At 38.7% G+C, this 23460-nt stretch overlaps 1 protein-coding gene across 1 annotated transcript in view; it reads right to left on the reverse strand.

Moving 5' to 3' along the window:
• The window catches only part of nrg3b (neuregulin 3b), a 340120-nt gene that overhangs the window by 189382 nt on the left and 127278 nt on the right, over positions 1-23460 (reverse strand). The window lies entirely within an intron of this gene.

A 23460-nucleotide genomic window follows, 5' to 3' on the forward strand; every position in this document is an offset into this window, starting at 1 on the left:
AAAAGATTAGAATTGGAGAGTGACCGTGGTTTTTCATTTCCTTCCTGTACGTTTAAAATCGTAGCTAATAGCAGAGAAGCATGTTTTCATTTGTTTTACATTTATTTAACAAATCACTACATAGCATTTCTTCTGGTGCACAGAAACACCCACCGTCTTCAGACTGAGGAGGACATTTATTTGCTTCTGATTCATGAAACTCAGTGGGCTCAACATAGAAAGCATGGGGATCATTTTATTTAGTGAGAACCAGTCACACTGCAAAAATGAAATTTAAAATAAGTAAAATTTTCTTGAAACGGTATGTTTGTCCATGATTTGAGCAGGCAAATAAGGTAATCTGCCCATGGAATAAGATCTTTGCATTTAAAATAGGATTAACTCATCTCCTTAATTTTATTTCAAGTAGAGTATATCTAATTATCTTAGTTTAGAGGTCAAAATACAGAGAATACAAAATCCCATTGACAGACCATCTTGTATACCTGCTCAAATCAAGGAAAAACATTAATTTCAAGAAAATATTACCTACTTTTAGTTTGGTTTTTGCAGTTTAACAAAAGCATTCTCAACTGTTTTTGTGTACTTGATTAAAAAGATAGAAAGGAAAATGCTCTAAATTGTTTTATATTCTTCTGTTTTATATTCTTCTGTTGTGTCTGCTGAGTTTTTTTTTTTTTTTTTTGTAAATAAGTGCACATACAATATTTATTCCTGGTGTGCTTTCTCTTTGAATGCTCCATTTCAAACAGAAATCTGGACAATGCTTCGGGTTGCACCCCTCCAAGCGCAGGGGCAGACAAAGGACAGGCACGTTGACATGTCTGTAATTCCCCGCTTCCAGCCTGACCCTAAGCCGTTTCCACATGAAGAGCACGGTTGCCATGAGCAAGCACTGCAATGCAGGGTTCTCCACCCAGTGAAATATGCACAGCTGTCAGCCAAGTTATCAGAGCAACATAAATATTCTGTGTGAGACTGCACACTAATGAGTGTGAATTAAAAAAAAAAAAAACCTACAAAGGGACACTCATGCATACCCAGACACACACGTGCACAGATGCACCAAAATTATCACTCTTTAGCACTTTTGCACCACATAACCAAGCGTCGAAAATGGGATTGACTGGTATTATGCCCAATGCCACGCCAATACAATTGGATTACACACAAATTCTCTGTTCATCCATTTATTTTGCGTGCCCTGTCACACCTTTCTAAACACACTTTTATTCACAAGTCATATTCTGGTAATTGTCTTTCATTTTGTGTGAATCTGCCACATATTTCATGCCTGATCTGCTTTGTATTGCTCTCTCGCTGGAAAAAGGGCCCTGTTTTTTTTTTTTTTATTACAGCTGAGACTTTCGTGACCGAAGGCATGAGGAGGGAGGGAGGGAAAAGTGTAAAAATCTGTTTGTTTTGTCTTTGGCGCCCAGCTCAATCTATGTTTTGTTTATGGCTATTGATCTATAAATCCAGGGCTTCTTGATGTAAGACCCCAGAGATGATGAGAGATCAGAGGCAACACAGAAAGAGATATATATGCTGCTCTTGGGGCCAACTGCAACAGCACTCTGACAAAGTTAAATCTCTAAAAGATAAAAAATTAGGGTTCCTGAACATTTTACAGTTACAAAATTCCTGACTTTTCAAGACTCATAGTTCCATAGTTCAACCATTTTTAAAATAATAAATACATTGTTTTTTTTTTCAATAGTTTACAACTGATATTTCTACAGTTTCTATGAAACAAGCAAAACAAAAAGAGAAGACACACGAAAATAAGAACAGGGGGACACAAGTAATCAAGGACAAAAATCAAGGAAGAGCTGCAAGAAGGACGAAAGGAAGAAAGGAAAGAAGAGCCCAAAAAAGAGGGAGACTACAAAAAGGAAGCGAGGAAAGACACAAGGAAGAGAAGTACATCAACGATACAAGATAGAAAAGAATGCAAGAAAGGAAAAAAAAGTTGGGACACAAGAAAGAAATGACAATAGCCCATACTGAGAAAGTAAAGAAGGGGAAAGGGCATAAAGAAAGGAAACAAAGGACAGAAATAGGAAGAACACTAGATAGATAGATAGATAGATAGATAGATAGATAGATATGGCTTCTGACATTGCTGCAACAATGTCAGAAGCCAAACAACAAAATGCATAAAAATGCATTAACCAGCATTGTAAGGTACCATGTTTATCTCCCACATGTGTTTTTTTTTAGTCTCCACCTTGTGGCAATAATACAAAAAACAACAACTTTGCCTTCACTCTCTTACCATTGTAATATAAATTGCACAATCCCCTTCCTTATCCCTCAGTTCCACGTTCAAAAGGTTAGCTATTCCAAGACCCAACTTTATTAATAGAAAATAGAGCACAATGGCCCCAGTGGGGAGCTCGTCCCTCACAATAATTGTCACGGCCTTCACTCTCCTCTTCACTCATCCATCCTTCAAAAAGCAGCGGTGACTAGTTGTGCATGAGGGAAACACCATGAGAGATATTCAGAAACGACCATCTCAATGTTCAGTCAGAGTTGAGAGTCTACCGCAGCCAAGGTCGCGAAGAGGAGCATCTAAATCACCCTAAAATAACTTTACAAACAGGCCGCCCTTTCTAAATTGAACCGCAAAGCTTCAGAAAAAAACCCTCCTGTAATCACTGATCTTTCATTACTCAATTACAGCCTCAATGGAAAGTGCTAAAAGTGCAGCAACCGTTCGTGTGTCGCATGTTGTCGACAGAGCAGGAAGAGAGAGCTTGGAACAAGGTCATGGACACTGATAACACAGCACTCTCGGATTCTCTGCCGACATGTGATAGCTCCATGGGTTTGTTTTTTTTTTTTTTTGCAAGTAGTAGAAGCAGCATTTTTAGCTTTTATTTGTCTCAAAGAATATGACAGTTTCTCAAAACTGAGAAATGCAGAGCTGTTATGAATAATTTTTTAAAGGTTATTTTGCATGTTTGGAAGCCTTGCTCAACAGCGATCACATGGTGTGAAACATTACAAATGGACACGACAGCAACATAACCAGCAGGTTCCAAGAACTAGAAGGTGGTAATGGTTATAAAATATATTTTATTTTTTTACCGAATAATGAAACTGGGTTCAAAATCCAAAGCAAAACACATTTTTGCATACAATTACACTACCACTACAAACATTTCCCACTATCTAATATTTCTTCAAACTCCATTTCGCTTTTGTTACAACGTGGATTCACTGTGGAATTGCTATTTCCCAGCATCTACACTCGTGTTCATTTTCCACCAAGATTTTAGAGAGATGAAGGAGGAGTCAGAACCCTGGAGAAGTTTATCTCCATCGCTTCAGAAACACTCTAAGGTGGGCTAAGTTCTGGACTCTGTGTTGGTCAATCCATGAGTGAAAATGATGAGTTCTTGAACCACCAGGGTTTGAGCCCTATAAAGCCCTGTGAACAGTAGGCATGACCGGTGGGCCTTTCTTCTCACCCTGATGCATCACTCACCTTGATGGAACAGGGCAAATCTACTGGTGAATAGAGCCATGAGTTCTGCTCTTGTGTTTTGTCTAAGCTTTGATGTTTCAGTGATCACTGGTCCCAGTCATTCAAAATGACTGTTTCAAGAATAAGAAGCTGCTCACAGCAGCAGCTAGGGTTAAATAACTGCTTGCTAGCTGAAACATAATCATCCATGCTATTATTATCTATTGGGATTCTCTTACCTATTTTGTTGAATTCAGGTGGTGTCCTTCTGTTTAACAGGAAGTGTAACTTGGGATCTTTAGGTAAAAATAGTATGCTATGTTGAAAAAGTATCGTCCTTTTTCCAGGTCATAATTAGCTTGGTTTTGGCACTGAACAAAACAGTCAACTTGGGATCTAAACAAGGTCCCAACAAAATCAACCAAACTGTTGAGCGATCGTTGTCGGCTTCAGTGAAAAATGCCTCGGATAGCAAACACAAAAGAACGGAACAGTCGAGTTGCTGCTTGCACGGTTTCGTCCCTACAAGATCCTTGTGCTTTCAAGTTTCAGCTGTAGTGTTTTGTGTGTTCTTGCTCTTCAAGTTTATGTGTGGGTTTTCCCAGGATGCTCTCTGGTTACTCTGGTTTCCTCCCACAGCCCAAAAAACATCCATGTTAGGTTAATTGAAGCTTCCAAATTGTGCGTGCGTGTGTGTGTGTGTGTGTGTGTGTGTGTGTGTGTGTGTGTGTGTGTGTGTGTGTGTGTGTGTGTGTGTGTGTGTGTGTGTGTGTGTGTGTATGATTGTTTATCACAGATGACTCCATGTTGGCCCTGTGATGGATTGTTGACGTTTCCAAGCTGCCTCCTTCTCCCCACCATCCACCCCATCCTTCAAATATAAATATAACAATGATATAAAACCTGTAGAATTGAAATATGTGATTTTAAAACGTAGTTTGGGCTTATAATATGCATTTTTCTTAATCTTTTTTTTCATAACAGTGTGCTTTCAAGTGGTTTTTCTACTGGATTTTTACAATTTAAACTTTCCAGACTGTTTTCTGCTTCCATTTTTTTCCTGCTTTGTGCTTTGAAACTCATAATTTGATCAGGACCCCCATACGTGCTATTAATGATACAACCACCTTGGCAGCCAATTCTGCCTCCTAGCACCCTTGCAGTGCCGTTCTGGAACGCTCTAGTTTCGTTTTTTATGTTGTAGCCTAATAAACGGCAGGTAACTTAACTCACTTTTTTAAATCCAGTAAAAGTAAATCAACACATAATATGCACCCCTGCCGACTCTTGCAAAACAGAAGAAAAAACGTCCGCCTGTAATTCTCTGAAATAAAAGTTCTGCTGTTTTTTGTCAAGGTCTGCAAACAGACAGCGTGGACAGAATGGCTTTTTAAAAAAAATCGTCAAAAAACAACAAAAAAAAACACACAACCTGCCGACACCTTCAAGGATTACCTCCCCTCTTTTAGCACTGTTGGCCGTATCCAGTCCAGTCATCTTTAGATATGTTTGTCCTTGGGCAATACCACCTGTCAATTTGTTATGGGTTTCCATTTCATCACTGTGACAGCAACGAAATGGTGCAAAAAAAATAGAAAAATCTGCAGCATAACAAGCGCTGCTCCGGCACATTTGAATGAGCACCTGTCAAACTGGAGCAATGTCAGAATGAAGGATTCTTTCAACAGGCTACCATCAGAAACAGGGCAATTACATATTGTGCAGCAATTACATGTTTTTTGAAAATTTGTTTTTCATTTGAGATCTTTGGAGCTGAAATTTCCTGATAAATCCAGAATTAATACCTTTTCCATATTTGTCTGCTATGGAAAGCCAAGAATGATACCAAGCTCTAAATTAATCTTATCTGCTCTCAGGTATTATTAAGATGTACCTCTTACTAAATTGCAATATGCTTTTTTTAAATAAAGTCCTTACAATGCTGGCCTCAAGCAAACTGTATGAAACATAATGTGTAGAAGAAATGGTGAAAAAAGTGTAAATAAATGGCAGCTGCGGTGGGAAAGTGATTCATCCCCAACTCTTTGAAATCATTTTCACGTCCCTCACTTTCCCCAGTGCACAAAGAAAATCCAGATTGCTGATTCCCTTAGTCATTTTCAGGAAATCTACAAGCAGGGGGCTGGAGAATCAAAAGATACTTGTAGATCACTTTTTGGGGCAGTGTTCTTTTCAGCTGTTCTCAGTATATTGTACAATTTAAGCTATTAATTGTTGTATTTTTATACTGAAACACTTACTTTATGCAGACGCATATGAATAACAACATAACAGTCCCACGTTCCTCCCAGGTGCACCTGTACAGCCAATCAAAGTGCTCCAAAAATAGGTCTGTTTCTGCAGTCACATGTAATTCCTTGCTGTGCAGCATGTTTCAAAAGGTTCCTCATGGCTGCGGTTGTTGATTCTCAAGAAAAAGTCAACTCACAAAGTCTGTCTAGCAGGGATTGTTAAGCATCATTTCATTTTGGCCCTTCAGTCCTTTTCAGCTGCTCTGCTAAAACAAAACAAACAAAAAAAAAAAGACAACCCAGGGTTTAGCAGTTCTCTCAAGTAAAATAAGCAGGTGTCAAGGAAAGCTTTTGCAAGCACAGATTACAAAGTGAAGCCTCACACCTCAAAGATGTGGAAGGAGCGATCCACTTTTTTTATCACCTCTCCATTAGAAAACTGTACTGTGCTCGATGTCGGAGGACATCCCCTTGCACTACAGCACACAACATTAGGTTGTCGTTTGAAGGATGTCTGCACATTCACATTTGCAGCAGCCTCTATTGATCTACGAAAACAACAATTTATTATAGGTTATCGTTTTTGCATGTTTCCACTGGTATTTAGAAACTTTGTCTTTGGTAATGAGCTCCAAGTCTGAGGTTGGGGCTCTGGGGCATCACTCTAATCTTTAGCTCCCTCCACTGATTTTTGTCACCGGATTTAAGCTAGGGCTCTGGTTGGGTCAATCTAAGACAGGGGTCACCAACATTGTGCCCGCCGGCACCAGGTTGCCCTCAAGGACCACATGTTGGGCCCTCGAGCCTGTTCTAGAAATAGCACAACCATCCGGCGCGCTGCATCTAACATTTTATTTTATGCTGTTGCTCTTCCTTTGTAATCACAAATTACATTTATCTAAAAAAAGCATGAAACATTGTTTATTTTACATAACGTTAAGATGAGCTCTGACTCTTCTAGTTCAAAGGTCAGTACTGGTAGCCCTTTGTATGACACAGTACCAAAGTGGCTCTCAGTTTCAAAAAGGTTGGTGACTCCTGCTCTAAGACTTTGAGAGATGCACACACATTAATCAATCGGCTGAATTACCCCCTCGGTATGCAGTCAGGATCTCCAGAGTCCTGCTAATGACCTGATTAATTGACTCAGGTGTGTAGGACCAGGGACACATAATGCCTGCAGGACACCGGACCTTGAGGAGTGGAGTTGAGGATCCCTGCCCTAAACACACAATCCTCATAGTGGAACATGGTTGTAGCCGCATCATGCCCTGGGCTTGTTTTCTTCAACACAAACAGATCTTATCAAAGCCACAGTGAAACTGGGTGGAGATGTGAACATTTAGCTGGTTTCAGGAGACACTTACATTACTCCTTTTGCCAAATGGTTTGTTAATGTTCATCCTATGGATATCAGGATGGACATATGGTTCTTAAACTGTAGTAGTAACACTAGTGGTACTTTCGCTGCCTTTAATGTTAATCTGAGAAATATGTTGGGATCAGGCATTTACAAGGTAAATAAAAAGCTAACTAACTCTAATGTAGGGCTAATAAGCACACTTCTGAGGGAGCTTAAAGTGAGCACATAGTGTGTAAAGCCACGTATAAGGGAAACAGTTGTGTTTTTGTTCTTAATGTCTTCATATAAACATGCTTGAATCCAGCTGGGAGCAATGTGTCTGCAGCCACACATTCTCATACTTTGGTTCATGTCTGATTTAAAAGCTGATTAAATATGGATGTTGTGGAGAATAAAAGCAGCCAAATGCCAGTAGCACCGCTGGTTATCAAGGAGACTGTGCACAGGCTGGTGCAGAGACTTTGCTGACCAAATAAGCAAATGGATTTTTTCGGGCAACTTTCTGTACTGATTGTGCATCAAGAAAAGTGACAAGTTCTGCTCATTTTTCACAGGCTATTTCTTCTCCAACATCTCTATGATGACTCTCTATCAATATCCTTTGGAGAAGAGAAGCACAATCTTGTTCAGTTGTAAAACTTTGCAATTCATCAAATACCAGTAAATAACAAGCATTGTTTCTTAGTAAAAAAGCATGAACACAAAATCCAAGAGTTTGCATCCTTTCAACGGCTGACGGTCCATTCCCTGATCAACCTTTGAAAATGTGCAGACATCATTTTTGCGGTAAGCACTCTGCTGTTATCAACAAGCTAGCCCTATTGGTGCATATGTTACCTTGCAAAATATGCACCAACCAGCCTGCAGACTAAATTAAATCCAAACTCAGGTCTTCTGTATGGAAGATGGCACCTTAGAAGATCATTTCTATTTTGCTGCCATTTAATTTCACTTTTAGTTCTACAGTTATATATTGGCTCCCATTTATTGAATTTCTTACTAATAGCTCATCAGTCTTTATTAACGGGTGTTTTTTAGTAAGTTTTAAAATCCAGTCCGCTTTTGTCTTCTGTATAACCTGACATTTATGGGCTGTAATTTTCTTAGATAAAATAAGGAGTGAGTGCTCCATTTGTAATGATTCTCTCCTGCAATTGTCTGTGGAATATGCAATCTCAGTTTCTTGTACTTTTTAGCTTCCCTGCTTGATTATTGTTAACTGGAACTCAAAGCTGTAATCATATTTACACCTTTTATGTTCAAATCAACTCTTAAATTACAGTGTTATAGATTTCTAAAATGTATTTCATGACAAAGCTTATGTAATCCAACCTCCTTGGTTCCCATGTTCAGCAGAATCCATACACAATTCCTCATTTACATACAATTAAGTAAAAACGAGAATGTGTCAGCACAACTGCACACTGAAGCCAGAGTATTCTTGCCATAGACAACACAGAAGACAATCCCATTTACAACTGTAGCAGTTTTCCTTCTATGGCTTCCTTCTAATGTGCTCATTAGTGTTCCTGTGCTGAGCCTCATCCCTCCAGAGACGGTGGTTGGGAGAGAACCGGCTGTGTTTACTGCAGCTCACATCAAAGAGCGCCTCAATACGTACAGGGAAAATCCTAAGAGAGCCTGCTGATTGGTTACCCATCATGCACTGCTGCTTTTTGGACAGAACCATTTTCAGAGAAATACAAAATGCAGTGAGTATGGAGAATAAACAAGCTCAGGCTGTACTGTCTTTCACAAGGGCTTGGAAATGACTGGGATTTGTTTTTTTTTTCCCCCTTTGCTTTTTGAAGTAGAACTTTAACCTGTGCAGCAGGTTTTAGAAAACTGTAATTACATTCTAGGACCTGTATTTAAAAATTGTCACAAAAACAAATATTTACATGCATTTCTTATTTCATATTGCATCAAGAGTCTAAATCTGTATGGTATACTGCTTTATTCATCCTGCCAAAAACCAAGTTTATGAAAAGCCAACATTTCAACAGTTCAACTATAATACAACTGTTACCACACACTATAAAGAATGCAGCCACTAACTGAACTTCACTTTTTAAAGATTAATACATTTTTTGTATCATTACATCAGACACAGTAATGTCACAGATAATTATTTACACGATAAAGGGACTTTTATTGTGAAGAGCAGGGTTCCAGTCCGGTAGGACACTTTCTATTTCATCAGGTTCTGGCATTGCATCTACTTGAGTAAGTATGAGAAAAGGGTCACGATCTTAATTAAAATTTCTAGACTTTAGCCCTGCTGGCATAGTCTTCTAAAAATGTTAATAAGACTTTCCTGAAGGCCTCTGTTGTTTGAAGAGAAATGTGTGTTTTTTTCATTACTATTGGAAAAATAAGTGCATCATTGTCTCTATGTGTCACAATGATTGTTTTTTTTCTTTTAGGTGGCTTTTGATGAAAATGAGGATAACCTTGATGATGCATGGAAGACGGTGTGTTACAAAGGAAAACCTCCGTCACTGAGTGGGATGCATGGAAGGCAGTGCGCTCGAAGACCGAGGCTGAGTACCAGAGCAATTAGTTGAGCATAACTTAAAGCTGACCTCTGCAAAGCAACCACACAAATGTTTTTTTTTTTTTTCTGCAAAAGTCCACCCCCATGGATAACAGGATGGATGCTTTACAGCTGCAAGCACACATAGAGCATGTACATCCCAGTAAAACACTGCTAGGTTTTGTTTTGGCCACTTTTATAGCACTGTCTGATTTCAACTAGATGTAAAACTGATGCTGGCAGTCAACACTCTTCTTTCCAGCAAGAAGGCGATGGATCAGATGTGAAATTTAAATACTAATGCGGTGGGTGAATAGAGTTAAAACCGTGAAGCAGTTATGGAAGTATTGCAGTCTAAAACAACTCAGCCAAAACAACTGGTCACCACAGAGACTGAATGAAGGCTTGTGGATAGATATTGCTGAACATGGAATCACATAGATTGCTCAAGTTTGCTGTCACACTGTTTCTAACCTTGTCATGCATTCTGTTGTATAAAGAAATGTGGTGGACAATGAAAGATATACAACGAGGCGGTGGACACACACTCTGGTCCTCGAGACCCAATGTCTTGCCGTGTTTTTTGTCCTGCTCCAACCCAACTGCATTTAATGAATGCCTTATTAGGAATTTCTAAGACAAGGCAAACGGTTTCATTTTATTACATGGTTTAGATTTATACAACACAAAAAAAATTTATTACATGTCACTAGTTATAAGGGAGACAGTTTCTCACCCCACTATAAAATACTACATCAGTATATTTTAATTACAGTGACAGACAGACAGAAGGTAAAACTTGTAATGTGTTCGCTTTACAAAAAAGAGAAAAAGAGTATGTGTATATAGATAGATAGATAGATAGATAGATAGATAGATAGATAGATAGATAGATAGATAGATAGATAGATAGATAGATAGATAGATAGATAGATAGATAGATAGATAGATAGATAGATAGATAGATAGATATAAAATGGCACTTTTAACAGTATAGATGATTTTGCAAACTAAAGATGGTGTCAGGGACAGTGAATAAATCCAAATCGTATAGTTCAACACGTATAGTATTATGTGAGCATTAAAAGAGTATTGTTGTTGTGTATCACAAACCCCACCAATATGTGTGTCTCTCATGGTCATCAAGACAGAAAGCCCTGGGAAACCCTTTGGCCTTGACATGACACAAACAAAATAGTGTCTGATCAGGTTAAAGGTGGCAAGCGCTGCTCGTAAGCAGAGTTTAAGAACACATGGCCTTGGCCGCCATGACAGCTCGACAGCTCTTAAAGGGACATTCGTCACAGGTTGTCCTTCACTGCGGGGCCAGCAGCGGCCCTGGGGTCTCCAACCCAGGCGTTTTTTTTAATAAGTCTACATGCCATTCCTCACATTTTCCTCATTAAAAATCATTGGTATATGTGCTAACAAGGAAAATGAATGTCTTTTATCATAAGTTGAATTCAAAAGCTGAGAGCTTTGTGTTTTTATTCTCGGGCATTTACCTACTTCAGTCAAGTAATTATCTAATGGAATAATTTTTAGATAACCTGCACGGTATTTCACAGTTTTCACATTATTACGCCCAAAGCAGAGAGGTTAATAAGGTAGAGCCCTGTAGACATCACACATACAATGAACCTAAAGGGAGCCAGTCAACTCTCTAATGAACAGTGTTAATTATCTACATTATCTCCTGACCCCCGGTTCAGGTGACTCTTGATTAAAGTATGAATGATGACTGTACACACAACAAGTTAGCCCTGCAGTCCTAAGCGAGTCCCTACTGCCACAGAGCAAACAGTGCAAGCAGATCGTGAAATTTCACTCCTCAATCCGTGAAACAGCACAGCCGAGAGACTGCACCGAGAGTCCAAATTGCCTGTTCGGTGCTCGACCAGAAGGCTCAGCTTGTTTGTTATAAGATGTGCACGACAGCTCTGTTGGAGCCGTGTGTCCATTGTCAGATATAACCAGGTTGTACAATAGCAGAGGGTGTGTAAGCATCAGGGGATCTGAAGATGTAGGACTGGAGGAGTGTTTTTAAAAGCATTCACATGATAAGAGTTTGCTTATCAATAAAAGAGTTGGTGGCAAATCAAAATCTCATTTAAGCTTAAAACCTGCAACATTAAACAAAATGCAGGTGGAAACACAGCTAAATGGTAACAGTCCAGTGTGAAATTTACAGAATTGAAAAAAAAAAAAAATGTGATTATTTACACAAAAAGTTTGAACACAAAATGCATGACATGGCATAATAGGTTTTCTGAGAAAGAGGAGATGATTATGAATAATAATAAGAAATGAATTCATCATTTTGATTAATCAATAAGAGCTGCATGGTGGAAAAGTTGGTAGCACTGTTGCATTGCAGCAAGAAGGTCCTGGGTTCGAATCCAGGCCTGGTGTCCTCTTGCAAGGAGCTTGCATGTCCTCACACTTTCCAAAAACATGATTATTGGGTTAATGAGTCTCTTTAAATTGTCCTTAGAGGGCATGTGTGTGTACAGGTGTTTGTCCTGTGAATCTCTGTGTTGCCCTGTGACAGACGGGTTACCTCTCCAGGGTGTGCCCAGTCTCTCGCCCAATGACCGTTGGAGATAGGGACCACCAGCCGCTGTTGGACTCTATAACCATCACTGCTCCATCGAGCTCAGTAAGTTGTTTCCATCCCAGCTGTTGATTGCAGTTTTTTTTCTCCCACTTTTTGTGGTGTGGTACTGTTTTTTAATGCCCGATTATACATGCGCATTTTGTACACTTTTTGGTCACCCTATTCAGTTACATATTTCATTTAATCTGAGTATCCAAAAGTATTTGGCACAGCTTCACCAACTTCTAAGGTGTGGGAAGTGGGTCAGCAAACTGGTAGATGAAAACTTCAGCCACATTTGAAGTATAAAGAGCAGACTTTATTAGCAGACCTGCTAATAAATGCTGCACCTTATACTTCAAGTGTGGCTGAAGTTTTCATCTAACATTTAAAATGGATTATGCCATTTTCAATATCTGTACAGTATTTTTCCTTCTGTTGTGGACTATTTCCCTCACTTGCTGTAGATACACCTGAATTTCCTCACTGTGGGACAAAAAAAGAAAGGATTATTCTATTCTATGTTGATTTTTTTGTTAAAACGTCTACTTTTTTACGTTCATTGTCATTTTAAATGTATTAGCAAATGTTTCAACGAACATTTCATATATCTTTGCTATTCTGATCTTTATCGCAACGGGGACCCAAAAATGATATTAGCTGATTAATTAGTTGGGCTTTCTGCTAAGGTAGAGACGGCAGGTTGTTGTTCCACGGAGATCCTGCTCATAACTTTCTACAACAAGATGTAAGGGAGGGGTAGTGCAGTTTTACTCTTCCACACAGCCAGAGAAAACTCTGTTCTCTCCAACACTTTTGCTGGCATCCCGTTAAAAAGACTTCAAACATTAGCAGTGGTTTATCAATTTTAAAGAAAACCTGGTATATCTTTATACCAGCAGCTGTCCCCCGGATAAAACACTAATATCTCCAAAACAATTCTTGACACAAAAGTAGCAAAGAGATGGTGACGATGCTGGAATCCCTGGTTATATTTAGCACTTCTAAGCATTTTTGAGGATTATTCTTCCTTCACACTGTAGTCAACTATAGAAATATGATTCATAACAGTGACTCAATCTCTGTGTTTGGTCTGCAGAGCCTCCTGTAGCTGTTTCTGAATGTAATCTGCCAAATGTTATTGACTTCCCTTGTAAGGCCAGGATTAGTAATGATGTTCATAAGAATGCTCAAAGACAGACCAATATTATTAGACACAATTTCTCCCGTGCTAATTTGTCTTCGCAGCCCACACACTGTAATATGGAACCAGACAGATAATTTATCCTGATTCATTGATTGTAATTTGTGGTGTAATTAACATAATGTACCACCAGGAGGGACAGAATGATGTTACTGCCTATGTTCTCATGAAGTGAAACAAACACGCAATTTACTGTGTGGTTTCAAGTGCCCATTATTGCAGCATTTCTGTTCCGCATTACCCCGCTGCTTTGTTTCAAGGCGGATTTGTATGTTTTGTTTTAGTGGGTTGGTTTCAGAAAAGGGAGGGCTAATGCCATATTTGACATTAGTTAAACTACTAAGGTATAATCTAGCTGTCAGAACAGCTATGAACATACAGTCATTCCCTCTGGGGGAAACACATAAAGGCTTTTAGGAATGGGATGGGTATCTCCCTAAATCAAAATGCAAAGTGATGCACATTATTCTCTTTATCTCTACTTACAGAGCAAATAAGATGAACAGGCAGCAGAGACATAAATCCAAATTAAGAGAAAATAAAAATTTAATCAATATGGTCACTTTACTACATTTGCAAATACAAAAACAAATGCATCAAATTTTAATCTAGACTCTGAGGCATGACATGAAGGAGATGGGAGTAGAATTGAAGCAATCTAGATGTTTTTTTTGTTTAAATAGACATACCTGTAGTGCTGCTTGAGGATGCTGTGAATTATTTATTTATATTTACAAATATTTTCAAGAGAGTTATAATGAATTTGAGGCAAATTAAAATCATAATGTGCACAAAAACAGGCTTGAACATTTTAAAGCATCGTGCAGAGGGGGTATGACTGATCTGAAGCTGAGGCAGTTCTGAAGGCAAACGGGGGACGATCTGGATATCAGTAAGGTAGATGGAGGGTATGTCACTTAAATGAAACATTTTCTGGATCCTTGAGAACTTGAAGTTAAGAGACAGATGGTTAACAGACAGTAAGGAAGAGTTTTGGATACTGAAGAGACTTCAACAAGAGATATGCTAAATAATTATGATGCCACTAGCTATATTTCAACTCCCCTTCTGTTCAAGAACCGCCATGAAAAAAAGAGCAGTACCAAAACCATTATCCTGCAACTTCTTCCAACAATCCAGTTTCCAAGCAACTGGATTGTTGGAAGTGGTTTATAGGTAACATTTGGTACTCTGAAACTTCAAAGCTTAACAGAACCTGTAGAAAGAAAGAAAGAAAGAAAGAAAGAAAGAAAGAAAGAAAGAAAGAAAGAAAGAAAGAAAGAAAGAAAGAAAGAAAGAAAGAAAGAAAGAAAGAAAGAAAGAAAGAAAGAAAGAAAGAAAGAAAGAAAGAAAACAAAACAAGTGAATAGCAGAAACCAACACCTTGAGTCTAACTCCAAGCACAAATATAACAACAGATCACCATCTCTTCATATTTGGCAGAGAACCTGAGACGTATTCACAATGAATCCTCAGACTAAAAGTAGCTGTTAGCGACAACATTATTGGAAAAATCTCGGAATTTATCAAATTCCGAGATTTTTCTTAGAACGTTGCCTGGATAAGCATCTCAGGGCTTAATAGAGCTCCAAAAGTGAAAAAGAAAATGTTAGGAGTAGTGAGGAGTAGTGAGGAGGACTTTTAGCGAACCCAAGAGTATCTTAAGCAGAGAAGATGGTGGAAACATAGAGAGCTGATTGGCTGATCCACCACCTAAACAGTTGAGGAGATGAGAACATAAACATCTTTAATAATCATATGTAGATAGGATAAACTTGATCATCCCCCATAGAGGTAAATATGCTTTAAAGTCCACCTATTTGTGTCATGATCCAGGGACCAATTTACCTTCCAACACTCCTCTATTTTCCTCCCAGAGCTGGGCGGACAGAGGTGCCACTCCTCCAGGTTTTTTCTCCATTTATGTTGGTTGTTTTACCAAACACAACCGCTTTATACAAGCAGGCAATCCCCGTAAAATGCTGACAGGTGAGTGCACATTAATATCAAAATAGATGAAGTAGTAAAATGACCAGTATGATGAGTAAATACATCAACAAGCAAATCACAGAAATCATGAGTATGTCAATAAGGTATGTTCGAACATTTTGATGTGTGACAATTATTTAATTTAGCTCAATTTCATCATCATGGCACACATTTATTAATCCCGTCTAATCACGTAATTTCTCTCCTTTGCTCACTAGGAGCATATTTGTCTGTTTTTCTTGAAAAAGTTTCTTCTTGTGCTATCAACCAATCACAGCTCTTAAAAGACAGCGTCACACCTAGCAATGGGGGTCAACCACACCTTCTCACTAAGAAACATTTCTGTCATACTCAATACTCAAACCCATACTCAAACCCACCCTAACGCTCAGCAGCATGTGAATCACTCTTATGCCAAGACTCCTAGGTAGGACTTTGTAGGCTAAAATAGGAGCTCTCTGAGAGGACTCTGAGAATCTTTGTGAATACAGGCACTGATAACATGCCTAAATAAATTGAAGATGTTCAAGAAATGTTCAAGAGATTTCACATAAATTAGATGCTTTAAAATGTATTGAATCCTTTAAACTTTTAAACAATGAATGTCGAATCCACAAACAAAAAACGTCTGCTACCGCCACAACTTTTTACCACGACCGTACAAATGATGTTCATCAAAAATCTGAATTTCTATGAACCTGCCTTTGTTCATACAATCCCAAAATATAACAAATCAAACATGGCACGTTTGGCTCGCCTATTAATGGGCAGTTCACTGTTACCAGACCGCTGATGGTACACTCTGTCCCCTCTTAGCGGTGCCTGACTCCATCTGCCTTTTTATAAAAAGGCTATATTTAAAAAGATGGCATAAAAAATTCATCCTGAGGGTTCCTGAGGAATGTGCTGCGCAAGCAGAAACTGACAGAATGACTGAGAGCTCCAGTTAGAGGAGTACCTAATTGTGTCTTCATTTGCTTACTGTAACATCTTCTCTGACATGACGACTGACGCTAAGAAGATTGTGTGTGTGTGTGTGTGTGTGTGTGTGTGTGTGTGTGTGTGTTGTTATGTCATGTTGGGATATTTTTCTTAGGAAAAACTATATATTTTCTGTTCTCAGGTATCCATTTTACCCTCAAAAATATATAATAGAACTAAATTAGATGTAAAACAATCTAATAGAATTAACAATAGGAGAAAGAATATATTAAGTTTTAAGGTCTGTCTTCAACCACACTTTCTCTCCTGAAAAAAATCTAGAAGATGCAAGAAATCTCTCTCCCCCTTAGGGTTACCGGAGAAGAGAAGCTGGTGAAACAATCTGATAACAGCAAGGAAACGCCACTGGAAATAATCAGATCTTTAAAACAGCAACAGTCATTTATTCCCCCCCCCCCCTTTCTCCCTGCCACTCAACCACCCAACAGGGTATCAGAATTACGGAATGCATTGGCATCTCTGCTGGAAAAATCAAGTTTGGGGTTGGTTGGGGGGGCATTGGAAGTTGAAAAGATTCACCTACGTGGTCCGGAGAGTGGCTTCCTGTCAGTGTAGCTGATTAAAATTCCTGGGGCTGCGAATGCAGGGCGTGATGTACGACGAGCAGGTGGCATGGGTTTAATATGCATGAGCAGACAGCTCCTGCATCTGCAGATTGGCAGTCATTGAGCTTGCCTGTCCACTCTCTTGGCAGCTCACCGGGCATATGGAACTACTGAGGGCATACATGAGCATTGTAGAGGGGATGGTCTTTGCACCTAGCGTCTGAAGCTGTTTTTCCCCCCCCACTTTTTGTGACTTCTGAGATCAGTGGAATGACTACTAGTACCTTTTGTGGGGTTTGGTTTGTTCAAAGTAGCCAAGATGAAGGTAGAGGAGGGCATTTCCCCCAGTATATTTTATTGATTTTTCTTTTTATAAGTTGGAGGAAACATCAAAAAGATCAAGGATTAGAAGTGAGGGCAAAGCTTGACTGAGATGTGATTGGGGGCTTAGGGTTACTTGAAGGAAAGCCGTGACTTGTCTTTCCACTCTCTTTTTCTCTTCTTCTGAGCAGTTTTATCCCAAGTTTAGAAGCATAGAAACTAAAGCGATATGAGGTAAATACGCATTTTCAATTTCACTGGCGGAATCTTTGCAGTGTTGGCATAGGTTGCAATTAACCTGGGTTTTATAACGGTGTTCTCTCTCTTTTGCATCATCACAATGCTCCCACCAGCACTCTCGGAGAGCTTTAGCATCTCAGTCACTAAAAGCTCCATCAGGTGTGGCATTAAGGGCTGAGAAAACTCCATCCAACTGGCCGAATAAATTATCGCTGCGCAAAGTGTGAGCACGTAGCACTTAAAATATATCAACCCACCAAACATTGCTTCCAAGCCATCCTTTGTAAATCCAATTTTGCACATATTGATATTGTGATGACAACTGTAATTCAATATAGCTCTAATGGAAGCATAACAATGCCCTGATTATTGAGTATATAAATTCAGAGTCATTGACCGTTGTAGCTATATATACACAATAGCCTGCCATCTACACATGGTAACAAATACGTGCTCTTCTGTGAGTTTTTTAAGACGTAACCATGAAAGGATTAGTGTTTTTGTGTTTTTGTTGTCTGGCCCTTTGTCTTCTGCCTCATGTTTAAAGCCAACAAGCCACTCAACAATCCACATTTGTTTTTTCATCTGTTTTCAATACAACAGTAGGTGATGGAGCACTTTTGTAGACCGTGTGAGAGAAATTAACTTCAGGCAACTCCATCTCCTCATAGTTGACTGCATTTTGTTAAAGAGGAAGACAGTTACAATCACAGGCCACTTTATTAGGTATAACCTGTTAAACTGCATGTAAAAACAAATACAAAATCTACTTTTAGATTTTTTACTATCTATATCATTACATTTTTTATGAAATTGTGTTTTATTTTAATCATGTCTTCATATTAATGCTGTCTTTGCAAAATGATTTGTGATTATTATCTGTGAAAAGTGCTACATAGATAGATGTCCTTACTTACTAGCGACCCAACGCTTTTAGGTTTCTAGATGTGGTGAAGTCAACTTCCTGATGTTCTGAGCATCAGAAGAGGCAAGGAAGGGGATTTAAGTGACTTTGAAGGTATCATGGTTGTTCCTGCCAAGACAGGCTGGTGTTCGTTTATGAGAACCTGCAGATTTGCTGCGATTTTGACACAAAACCATCCCCTGGGTTTAGAAGAAATTGATCCAAAATATAGGGAATATCCAGTGAGCGTCTGCTGTGTGAACACCAATGTCTTGATGTCAAAGGTCGCAAGCAAGCAGTCAGTCTGCCTTGAGTGAATAGAAAAGGCAGCAGTGGCTCAAATATGTGTACACCATCTCTAAACGCACAACATGACGTTGAACCTTGAAGCAGACGGGTTACACCAGTAGAAAACTTCCCTAAGTCTTATTCCTGTCACGTAAGAACAGGAATCTGAGGTTACATTTTACACAAAAACAAATCAGAAAATGTTTTAATCAACAAGCCTAAATTCAAATGCAGAATTCAAATTCATCCTCCCAAAACTCAACTATTCAGGCTAGCGGCGGTGGTATAACAGCATGGAAGACAAATTCCTGCCACTCTTTAATGCCATTTTAGCATTGCTTAAAAACCCCAGCATACCTGAATATTAATACTGATTTGGATTGGTCCCTGTGCATCCACAGTCACATGATCCTAGTCAAATAGAGTGCCTTTCGAATATAGTGGAAAGGAAGACGTTCATTATGAATGTGTTGCTGAGAAATATGCAGCAACTCCATGATGCTCTCCCATCCATAAGGACTGCAATATTAGGGGAATGTTTCTGACCCTTGTTAAATCTGCACCTTTTGCAGTTCTAAAGGCAGAATAGGAGGTCCCACCTGGTATTAGAGAGACGTGTCTAATATATTGGCGTGTGTGATCACAACAACCCATTACATAGAGAAAATTAAAGTGCAAAGAGCTGGTTATTTTTTACAGTGATGATGCAGAGTTTGTGGGTTGTGTGGCGGGATTCATACAGCGTTTGCCTAAGTCGGCCATCAAACTGTGGGAACGCCATCTCTCTGAGCTGCCAAACTCTCATGAACTTTATCTGCACGCAGTTTGAGTGATGTGTATTGTCAAAGCATGACATGATCCGCAGTGGTTACTGCACGATGTAAGGCGGCAAAGCCGTCACATAAATCTATGTATGCTTGTATCCAGACTGATAGGGGGTCTCATTTTGAAATGTCCACAGACACCTCAAACACTGTAGTGCTTCGAACGATTCTGACAAGTACACACGCTTCTCTACCACACAAAAATGGATACTTCTATAAAAAAGATTGAAGAAAGACATTGTATCGCTTCCAGGGATGGCAGTTTGAGGCAGAAATCCCTGTTTGAAAATCACTCGTATTTTAACACAAAAAGTAGTAACAGCCTTTCGCACTTTTCTCAACCTGTTTATTCGACCCTCCTTTCATACAATGCTAATTAGCACAGATCAGAAAGTGTTAGTACCACTACACACTGTTTCTTAAATCCTCATTACAATGACAGTTTGAAGGAATGTTTTCGAAAGCTACTGTCATAATGTTGCTTATCTTCCCATGCATATTTTGTAATTAAGAAATGATTGTGATCCATAATTTTCAATTGAAAATTTATGAATATGGATGTCATCAGTGTTTTGTGTTTTTCTATACTATGTATATTGGAATAAATCGTGAGGCAATTATAGTGTTCTATGGCTTAAGGACAGGGTAAGATTTTTACTCATCCCCTATGTTCAACTGACGATCTTGGACTGAAAGTTCAATGAAGCTTTTGCTGCAACTTTTGCATGCCATTTACATTAATTTGGTAACTGTGGCCTAGTTGTGTAGTATAAACGGCGTCTCTGAGTTGCAAGATCCAGTCCATGGACATGTTCAACAAGTTAAAAGAAAGATCCGTGGCAGCTTGGCTTAGCTAATCATCAATTTAATTAAGTATCAGATTCTGAGAAAAGTGATGCTTTGAATGTTAGTTACAGAAAGCAACTTGTCTTCATACACCATTCAAGTTCAATGTAGCTTTAAAAGAGTGTCATAGAGGTATAAAGATATTTGACAGGAGGCAATGCTGGTCTTTATGTTCACTCATGTTCATCAGGGTGACGCATGGTATGGCAGTACCCTCTCTTACAATAAACAAAAGCAAATAAATATCTGAAAAACAACAGCAACAAAACAAATATGTTTATTTTATCAAGGGGATTATGTGACAATCACTATGTTGTAGGGAAACGTCTGTGTAACATCACTGATGATGATGATGATGATGATGATGATGATCCCACATTTTTCACTCATTTCTTTTTCACCATTAAACTTATCCAACCATTTTCTGTGAGATCTAGCATGTCTAGCCACTAAATAATTTGCGTGTGGTGTGGGAAGCAAAGGCAGTTTTACCATCCAATTAGCCAAATATATTAATACCATCCATGGTATGAATTAGATTTTTCTTGAAATTTGATATCCATCCAAATATTCTATACAAGTCCTGCACTGGACAATTGATTTAGCCCCACTGTTATATACCTTTGCTTATATATTTAGTTTTGGGTGGGTAAGGGTTTCAATTTTGAAATTTCAACTGTTTAAATAAATATATGATGGCAGAAACAAGTCCAAGATCAGTTTGATTTGCTTGTTTTTTTTCATATGTGCTGTGCTGAAAATGGTGAAGTTTTTGAAAAAAACGATTACCACATTACCACTATCTTGTAGTAATTTTGTTCAGAGTGCATAACTACCAGTTATTCAGAGAGTTGGGAGATGCTTATTGATGAACTGGCTACAAAGTTGTACACTTTGAGGGCTATTTAAACATTTTAATCAATGCCCGTTCTATATTGGTAAACTGCTTTTGAAAGACATATAAAAGAATAACACTACTGAACCTTTTTATATTAAGAAAGCACCTACAGTCATGGATTTTATTACATATATTATGTTATTATATTCTATGTATCACCTAATGTTCACCACGCCAACTAAAAATGTACTTTAGGCAATTTGGCAGATGAGAACTAATGAAAGATGCAGGCTTTTTTATAATAGTTCCTATATGCTTTCATATTCAATAAATATATTTATGATTAAAGGTATCTTTTGAAAAAGACAGCCTTTAAACAGGTATAAGTTATACTTTTCATTAAGCCCATATTTTTGTATTAAAATGTTTTTTCACTGGTCTGATGTAATATTCTACTCATGAGTATTGTGTTTTCATTAGATGTAAGCAGAAAATCAGCATGATTAATTGAGATAGAGGCTTGAAATCATCAGTCTGTGTGTAATTAATCTATATAATGTGTTTCATTTGGTGAATTGAGTTACTGAAATAGTTTTCTAATTTATTGAGTGGTTTCTGTACATACAAGCAGAAATGAAGCAAATGGATAGTTGACAAATAATCTCTATAATACCAATAATAATAATAATGATTTAAGCAATGATTGGGAAATATCTTGTTTAAAGGGAATCTCTTCAGGCTGATAACTGATTAACAGCACCTGCAATGAATAAATTACAGACAATTCTGTAAGCACAACAAAAATAATTGGATTACATTAATGATAAATGGCTTTTGTAAACCCACCAGGGGACAACAGTTAATCCCATTGATGAATACCTCTTTCTGTTTCATAAATGAAGTAAAAGCTCTGATTAAGTTCTGATTTTTTTTTCCATCTTCAGGTACAAAATCGTTGTAAATTTCTCCCTGTTGGCCATCAAAAATTAGAGACACATTACACACATCCTCACCAAGGCCTACTGCTCCTCATGGACTAGTGAGAATCGGATTTTCAGCCTCTCAGACTGTTCACTCACAACAGAGAGACAGCTCTCATTCAGTCACATTGATGCATGCGAAAAGCAAGGAAAAAGTTCTTGCTTGTACAACTCATCAGCACCGCTTGGCAAGACTGAGAGAAGATAGACAAAGAAACCAAAAAAACTGACAGAACAAGGATTTTAGAAGGATTTAGCAAATGTATCATGTGGGAGAGAAACAGATGCGAGTATTCCAGGAGTATTGGGGTGAAGCTGCCAGTTTCATTAGCACACATGTACTTACAGGTTCTCCCTGAAAAGCAAAGCTGCCAAGCTGGTTTGATAACTCCAGGTGAATTGAAACACCTGCCTGGCACTAGATAAGCGCTGGAACTTGTAGTGTTGGCCTTGAATGCTGGCTCAGCAAAGTCCTGTTCAGCCCCGCTGGACTTCAGAGTGTGTCTGCCATCTAATTCAAGCCAAACCATGGCCTGTTTAGAGTTTCACCACTTGCTAAGTGTATTTGCATTAGGTTTATCAGAGACAAAAGTGTGGCACGCATACAAATATAGCCATAGATATATAAACACACACACACACTCAATTCAGTTTCCATGCTCTCCCTGTGCATACGTGGGTTCTTTCCACATACTTCCTCTTCCTCTTGACTTCCTCCCAAAGTCCAGACCAGAAACATAATTATTAGCTTAATCTGTCTCTCCAACTCATTAGGTGTGAGTGTGTGTGCATTGGGGTTTGTCCTGTGTGTCTCTGTGCTGCCCTGTGATAGACTGGCAAACCTGTCCAGAACCAAAGTTTGGTTCTCGGTAAAATCTCCAGAAAGGTTTAACAGTATAAGACACAAATCCTGTTATTGCGTTAATACCATAGATGGAATCAGAAGCCAGTTTCTTTTCATGGAATTATGTTTATTGTAGCTTAAAGTACTCATCTCCAGGGTGAAACTCAAAAGGTGGCAGCCATAAGCTGCTGGGATGATTTTCCTCAGTAGGGACAAAGAAGCTGGTCAGAGTTGTTAAGCAGATGGTTACAGCTACATGCAAGGCGGCAAAGGACTTTGAACAAGTAGCCAGAACAACAACGTAATGGTTTAGATAGAAGCTTTTCCATGTGTTAGATGAATGCAGGCGAATATGGCTAAAGCAAATTTAAATTGGGGTTGTGGCTGGGGTCTTCAAGACCACACTGTTGGCT

This window comes from Fundulus heteroclitus, chromosome 10 (assembly GCF_011125445.2).
Source record: "Fundulus heteroclitus isolate FHET01 chromosome 10, MU-UCD_Fhet_4.1, whole genome shotgun sequence".
Lineage (NCBI taxonomy): Eukaryota > Metazoa > Chordata > Actinopteri > Cyprinodontiformes > Fundulidae > Fundulus > Fundulus heteroclitus.